Raw genomic sequence first — 8,660 nt, 5'->3', positions numbered from 1 at the left:
CAAAAGAGGTTGACATTTTTGTAAATATGTATAAAAATTTAGTTACCCAACGTAATTTTCCTATATATTTTTAATTTCATTAGTTATTTTGTTGGCTCCCAATAAACAATGATAAATTCAATTTATTATTAAAATTCACTAAATATTTTTATTGCATTGAGGGTAAATTCAAGAAATTTAGATGATTATGGGCCAACTTAAGAAAAATCTTAAAGAACAGGGAACTTTGAGTATATTTAGCCAAAAAAAAAAAAAATCATTGGTAAGAAACAAATATATAATGTGAATTTTTAACATTTCCATTAATGAAATTGAAATTATATTTCTCTTTCCTTAAAAAATATTATCTAAAAAGATTAATCAACGACCAACCTGAACTTAACTCAACTAATTAATATATTTATCTTTGATCAAAATTGGCGTAAGTTCAAATTTCCATCACATATCGTTATATTAAAAAGAAAAGATTAATGGAAAGGAAAATATAAATCCAATAAAAGAGTCCATTTGTTCGTTGCACAAAAATCATATAAAAAGAAATGCCCAAACCAGGTTTAAAAATCACACCAAATTAGTTTTTGATCACAAACTCCAAATTATAAATTTAAGAGTCAGTTGTTGAAAAGGGAAATAATATTAAATATTTTGAGAAGTTTTCCCAAATTATTTAAAATTTGAAGAAAGTTTTTCAAGCCAAGCGGAAGTTTTAATTCCCAAATTACTTCTCACATCTCATCACCTGCAAATCAAGGAAAAAGGAGAAAATGGATATTAGATTAGCATTTTTATTATAACTTATCTAATCTGAAATGACTCGATGCTATAGAAAATAGACCCGTTGAAAATATTACTCTACTAACAATTAATAGTCTCGTGATGATAAAAATACGTTTTTTAGTTTATTAATTTCTTCTTCTTTTATGGTTTATGACGATCTTCGATACATAAAAAGATTAAATTGGAAGTCTTACAAGATTAGAGAATCAACTATTTACAAACTTTTTAGGTAGGCTACAAGTATTAGGGACAACATTATATATTTAACGTACAATTAAAAAGTAATTTTCAAATTTTGTTTTGTTTTGTTTTGGAAATATGATTAAGAGTTAAAAAGTATTTTTTTAATAAAAATGGAAAACAAATAGAAAAGTTACGAGTAAATAAATGATTTTTTTTTTCTAAAAAATCTAAAACTAAATCATTATCTGACCAACAACCTTAGCTTTTAAAACTTAACAACAATTTTTAAAACAACTTAAAAAAACATCTACTGAGTCCGTTTATTTTGTATCTACAAATCTTTAAATGATTAGTGTAAAAAGATTACTTAGAAACTTCTAAAAATTCAATGACCTATAAATATAGAAGTTCTAAAATTTATTAAATACTTTTTAAAGTATGGTTAGATAAACTTTTATAGTTTAAAGACTAAACTTATAATTTAACGAACAAAATGAAAGAAACAAATTCTCTTAGACCTCCATTTTTGGTTTTCTATTTTTTAAAATTAAGTTTACTTGTTCACCACTATTTTTCAGTTTTCTAGAATAACACATGGTACCAGCTTAATCTTCGAGGGAAAAAAAAAACTAAAAATAACTCGCTCTTATTAAATCTTTTATTACACAGATATGAATGGAGTATATGAGAAATTAATTAAAGAGAGAATTGAAATGAAGATTACCAGCTGAGTCACGTCTTGCCAGAAACATGCGCAAATGAGGATCCACTGGTAATCCCATCGATTCATATGTTGGGTCATACACTGCATTTCTACTCTGCGGAATGACTCTGTTTTCAAACTTGAAGATTTATCAAACTAATAACATAAAAACAATTAAATCGTTTCTTTCGTATTTATTTTATTTTGGTCCCTAAAATTACCATCTACTTTTAGACTCTGGACTTTGGATATAGGGTTATTTTAGCCCTATTACAATATTTAGGTACTTGTCGGTAAGTAGCATAATAAAAACTTGACAGGTCCTATACATTCATTCAGAAAGGGAAAGATCATGGATATGTATAAGTGGGGGTCAATATCTCAATTCATATGAGGCATTTTTGATGATACCAAAAGCAAAAACTACGAGGACATGTGCTCAAAGTGAACATATCTTACCATTAATGGAGATGTTTAAAGTCTATTGTCCCTAACAATTGGTATTAGATTTATACCCCTAGCCCAACCATCTCAATGCAATCCGTGGTTGAACTATCAAGAGGCGGTGTGCTATGGTGAAGAGGAGTTGCACCTCGTTAAAAGTGATGTGCTCGAGAATAAAACACGGATGAATGACTATTTAAGGAGAGGTTCGGTAGTGCTTTGTTCAAGGGGAGAATTATTGGGTCTACGACCAAAGTCTGCTAGACCAAAAGGAAGAGACCATGAGTATATAATTTTTTTTTGGCACACGGTAAGTATATAATTGAGGGACAATATCTCCAATGATATGAGACATTTTGGGTGAAAACTAGGACTTACGTCCAAAGTGGATCTGTGATCCCTAAAATAACTTTATAGTTTCTCACTCTCATACTTGTCAAAAATATAATGGTGTCAACAAAAATAAATGTTGACCCATAGACATCTAAATATTGTTTATTTTCGTAAATCATAAAAGAAATTTAGAGCAGCAAGGTATCAAGTTCAGAATGAATGGAGATTTTTTATGAAACTATTACCAGGAGAATAATTTTTTTTAGTAAAGTTTTGAAATTAAAATGTAATATTTAAAAGTTTAGGGACACAAAAAAATTGGAATAAAATAGATGTATAATTTTAGAACTAAAATAGAAGTTCAATTGAGAAGTAATGTACCTTGGAGTTGGAGGTGTGGTAGTATTGGTTAAGCCATGGCCCTGAGGAATCCAATTCCTTGAGAGGTGAAGATGGGAAGATGAAGGCAGGCCATCTTGCAGATTCATTCTGGTCTACAATGAAGGAAATTATATATAATTAATCAAATAAAAAAATGAGTTTGCTCTTTTGTAGCTTACTTATTTATTTATTGTTTTCCACACACAAGAGAGTATTCTAGATATGAGTTTGAGATAAGGCTCAGAATAGTAAAAAGGATAGGCTTTTACCAAATTAAAACATTTTTCAAAATTTTCAAAATTTGGTTAAATAGCCAAAAGTAGTTTTGAAAGGTTTAAAATGATTTTAGAAAGTATTCGAACTGCTTTTAGAACAAAATAAATTAGTGCTCTTTCAAAGAGCTCCGATAGGAAAGTGCTTTCACTCAAACTCTTTTTTTTTTTTTTTCAAAAGTCAATACAGTCTCATTACTAGTTATTTTTATCCAACGATGTAATCTATGTGATTGAACTCTATTAAATAGGTTATATACTGATTGAACTCTATTAAATAGGTTATATACTCTATGGAAGAGAGGTTGGCATGCATAAGAGCAAGCTCTAAAAGTGTGAAGATGGTGGATGAGCATTTGATGCGAAAAATACCCTGCAACTATGCGCACAACAAATAACTAATCCTAGTTCATCTCAAAACCAGAGTTCTAACTAAAAATCATTTTCCCATTTCACAGTCATTCAGTGAATCCAAAATTCAAACAATACAATAAAGGAATAGAGAAAGCACAGACACAAGAATTTATACTAGTTCACCTAGCTATGACTACGTCCAATCCTCCACGATGTGTGGGCTCTACTATAATCTTAGGATCATACAATGGGCATACAATAATCTCTCAACTTTCTCTCTAGTTGCCTCAACAAATGACATATAGCTTCTAGGTACTACAACAATACGAACCTAGCAATACAGAAATGAAAAACATTACCAATGTTCATGAGAACAGGTTGTCGATGATGCACTACAACCCGAGAACTCGACCTCTTCCCCTGCTCTACCAAAACTCTACTGTCCCCACCCTCAAGCAACAACACAAATTAAAAAACCTAAAAAGAAAAAAAAAATGTTCTTTTTGTAAAACACCGTAGCGTTCACTACGAGCATATCAGAGTCAATGACTTACGCGGGCACCTCACTAATTTTCTACCTATTTGCCATAGCGTCGAGAAGTTGTCCTTTCGGCTAGTACGGCTTGCAGCTTTCAAATTTCATTTATCATCTTCTTCTTCCATTGTTTTGGCTCCACCACTCCCAACAAACTCTCACTTGGAGACAAAACACCTATCTGGCATCCCACTGCAACAACAACGTCCCTCATCTTGCCAAAACCATTAAGACCTAGTTCTTACTGCACGAATAGTTAGTGAATAACATCTACTTGGCACCAACCAAGGCTCTACTCCCACTGCACCGATAACTTCTAACATCTTCTTGGTGACAACAAAAGTTCCCTTTGTGATTTTGGAATGCATATGACAAAGATCAGAAGGAGCAAGCAACGATAAAGCAACCAATTATTGCATAATTTGGGTGAAAAATGATGGCCAATTGACCTATTGGCTATTAGAAATCATTGGTGAGGATGTCTTGGCTACGCTCGAAGAGATTGACTCTGCAGAACAGGTTTGGTCCCCCTTGAAAACTTATTACTAACTATGACTAATGAAAGTGAGATCCATTTGAATGAAGCTCTCCATAGCTTGAACAAAGGAAATCTCGAATACATCAGAAAATTAAAAGTCTTATGATAACTTGGTCGAAGCCATTGGATGATATTACCAAGGTATTTCATTTGGTAAGAGGACTAGGAGGTAAATACAAAAATTTTCGTACAACAATATTTTTAAAGCCTCCCTATCCAACTTACAACCAGTTTGTTCTTGTACTAAAGAGTCAAAGAACAAAAGCTAAACATTGATGAAGAAAAGGAAAAGTCAAGTCAACCAACCCACAATCAGGCCTTTTACTCTCAAAGAGAAAGGAAACGAGAAAGAGGAAAGCATTTTAACTCAAAAGGACGTGGTTTTCACCCAGGCATATAAACTTTCTTATCACAAAATCAATCTCACAACCATTTTTCTACTAAAGGCAATGCTGATAATACCAACAATGTATTCAAACTAGATAAAAATGTGTGCAGTCAAAGTTATCAGAAGTACAATCATATACTGCCTTAGAATGTTGGAACTAATTTGATCGTTACTATCAATCGATGGAAATTTCTAAAGCCCTTGCAGCGCTGAATCTTAATCAGGTAAATGATCCAAATCTATATACTGATTCAGGTGCAAGTTCCCATATCGTGAATGATCCAAATAAGATATCTTTCACATCAAAACTTATAATAGAGGAGAAAAGCTATATGTTGGAAATGAAAAAGGCTAAAACATTTCTCACATTGGTAAAATTCACTTAAAAAATGAGAACGAAAAATTTGTTCTTAATAAGGTTTTAGTAGTTCCACAAATAAAGAAAAATCTTCTATCTATCAGCAAACTGATTGAGGATAATAACTTCACTATCCTATTTGATGTTAATAGATTTGTTGTCAAAAGCAAACATAGGTCTTAGCATGAGGATATAGAAATGAAGGCCTATATGTTGTTGAAGCCTTTCGAGAATCACATCAACAGTTGCATCAAGCTTTTTCTGCCACTATAATCAATAATAAAGCACCCTATATGATCTGGTACATGAGGATGGAGCATATGAATGATGGTTTTTTAAAACTTCGTGCTAAAAAAAGCTTTATTGATGTCTCAAGTTGCACAAAGGAAAAATGTGCCTGCGTGGATTGTCAACTTGGTAAAAGTTGTAGAATGTCTTTTCTTCCAATAATAACATAAGCTTGCATCCTTTATAAAAGAATTAATATTATTTACTAGGTCCAACACCAATCGTATATTGTTAAGGTTTTAAATACTATGCTAGCCTTATAGATGATTTTTTCAAGTATACATGGTTTTATCACTTGAAAAAAAAAAGATCTGATTTTTTCTCTTGTTTGGTTAAATTTCAAAAGTTAGTTGAGAATCTCCTTGACATAAAAGTGTTCCAAATGAGGGAGATGGAGAATTTCAATCTAGCACTCTTTGACTTCATCTCGAGCAATGCAAAATCCACCATGAATTCATATGTCCACACACACCACTACAGAATTGTGTAGTTGAAAGAAAACATTGAAATGTGGTGGAAACATGTTTGACACTCTTGTTTCAATCTCACATTCTAAAAAATATTGGGTTCACACCTTCATTGTTGTGTATCTCATAAATAGAACACCCTTCAAACCCTTAAATGTGATCTCTCCATTCAAAAAATTACATAACAAAGAGGCTAATTACATAACAAAGAGGCTAATTATGTAGTACTATTAAAGTCTTTGGTTATCAATGTTTCCTTATTTAAGAGACATTACTTAAAATAAGTTTGCAAGAAAAACTTATTCATGTGTATTCATTATCTAGTCCATTTCACAAAGGTTATAGGTGTCTTAACCCCTTACTAATAGAGTCTACATTTCACGTCACGTTGTAGTATTTGATGAGGATATATTTCCATTTGATAAAACTATAGCTAACAAGCTCCAAGAGGCTCCTCTATTAGTTAACTCAAGCTACAGCTACAAGTTTGAATGTTAGTTTTGAGTGGGTCTAGTCCAAATCCTAGTTTTTAGGGAGTTGTTGATGTTATTTTTAGTTGTTGATGTTATTTTTAGTTGTATTCAAGTCTTTTAAGTTGCTATTCTTATGGTGTTAATGGAGTAAGTCGCTAATTTTGTGGAGATAATTGAGTCTATTTTTAGCATTATAATGTGTATTTATATGGAGCATTATTTAATGAAATCCCCACTTCCCCACTTTCTTATTTCTCTCTCAATAAGAACTAAAGTGGTATCATAACCCTAAATTCATAAGGGATCTATGAGCGAGAATCAGTGAAATATCACTAAGAGAAACCGAGTGATACACCTGTGAGAGTTGTGTTAGATGGAGTTAGGATCAAACAATCTTTCTTCACTGGTTCCATCTGTGTTTAATGGTGAAAACTACCAAGCATGGTATATAAGAATACAAGCCAACATGGAGGGTTGTGATTATTGGGAAGCAATTGACCAAGATTATGAGATTGTCCGCTTCTTGATAACCCAACGATGCATTAGATCAAGACTTACAAGGAGATGGTCACTATGAAGGCAAAGGCGCCATATTCAACAGAATTATGGTCTTGAAGTCAGCAAAGGAGATCTGAGAGTTCTTCAAAGGTGAGTATAAAAGTGATGAGAGGATTAAGGGCATGAAGGTGTTGGACTTAGTGAGAGAATTTGAGAGAATAAAGATGAATTATTCTACATCCATCAAAGAATACTCAGACAAGTTGATTGGAATTGCTAATAAGGAAAGAACATTAGAAACTGATTTATCTGACAATAGACTGGTTCAGAAGATTCATGTTTCAATACCTGAGAGATATGAAGCAACCATTGCTTCCTTATAAAATACTAAAGAACTCTTTAAACTCAAGGTGATAAAAGTAGTTAGTGTTTTGCAAGCATAGGAGTAAAGGATGTTGATGAGGCAAGAAAGAAGCATTGAGGGGGCAGTGACTGCTAGAATGAGCTGGGAGAAGGTGGAAGAGAGAGTGGAAAGGGAAGAAGGGAAGTGGAAGCAATAGCTCAGAATCCGCTACAAAAGATGCTAGTAGTGCATGCAAGCACTGTGGGAAGTATAATCATCCACACTTTAGATGCTGGAGAATGCCAGATATGAAGTATAGAAGGTATAATTTATTGAGGCACATGGAGAAGTTCTGTAAATAAGTAAAACCCCAATAGTAAGGAGGAGTACATGCTGCAGTACAACAAGAAAACGGTCAACTCTTTGTAGCTATCTGTTTCTCATTAGTCACTCAATGTGATAGTTGGTTGGTTGATAGTAGGCGTACAAATCACATGACAAGTGACAAAGAGTTGTTCATGGATGTTGACAAGTGATCTAATTCAAGGGTAAAAATATGGAATGGTGAGTATCTAGAAGTGAAGCGGAAGGGCACAATGTCAATAGAGAGTTGTATTAGAACCAAGTTGATAACTGAAGCATTGTTTGTCCCTGAGATTGATCAAAACCTATTAAGTGTAGTCAACTAGTAGTGAAGGGATTTAAAGTGTTGTTTGAAGAAGGGAGGTGCCTTATTTCTTATTCTAATGGGAATGAGTTGTTTAAAATAAAGATGCAGCACAAGAGCTTCTCATTTAATCCACTCGAGAATGAACAAATAGCTTTCAAGTGTCAAGTGAATGGCACTAAGCTATGACATAAGCAGTTGGGGCATTTTCATCAGAAGAGGTTGCAATATCTGCAAAAGAATGAGATGGCAGTAAGAGTACTAGTTTTTAAGGAGTTGAAAACAAATTGCAAAGTTTGTTTAACAGGGAAGCAAACAAGGATGTCATTCAAGAAGTCAATTTGGAAAGTAACTGAGAAGTTGCAGCTCATCCACACTGACTTGTGTGGATCTCAACCAACTCTCACACTAAATGGTAGTAGTTATTTCATTGTCTTTATTGATGATTATACCATAATGTGTTGGATATATTTCATGAAGCAAAAGCTTGAAACAGCTGAAGTGGTTCTAAAGTTTAAAAGATGGGCTGAGAATCAAAGTGGTTGTAAGATTCAGCTGGTGAAGACCGATAATGGGACTGAATATACATCACAAAGGTTTAATTCCTTATGAGAAGAAGCTGAGATACAAAATTAGTTCACTGCTCTATATTCTCCAC

At 33.0% G+C, this 8,660-nt stretch overlaps 1 long non-coding RNA gene across 1 annotated transcript; it reads right to left on the bottom strand.

Moving 5' to 3' along the window:
• Positions 1-553: 553 nt before the first annotated feature.
• Positions 554-2,989, bottom strand: LOC148210723 (uncharacterized). Its single transcript, XR_015791319.1, has 3 exons — positions 2,822-2,989; positions 1,685-1,791; positions 554-739 (listed from the first exon to the last, which is right to left on the bottom strand). It is a non-coding gene; the product is annotated as an uncharacterized LOC148210723 (long non-coding RNA).
• Between the last annotated feature and the right edge of the window lie 5,671 nt (positions 2,990-8,660).

Source organism: Momordica charantia (assembly GCF_013281855.1).
Source record: "Momordica charantia cultivar OHB3-1 chromosome 6 unlocalized genomic scaffold, Mcharantia_2.0 BLBB01000006.1, whole genome shotgun sequence".
Lineage (NCBI taxonomy): Eukaryota > Viridiplantae > Streptophyta > Magnoliopsida > Cucurbitales > Cucurbitaceae > Momordica > Momordica charantia.
This window is presented reverse-complemented; position numbering and strand designations above follow the sequence as displayed.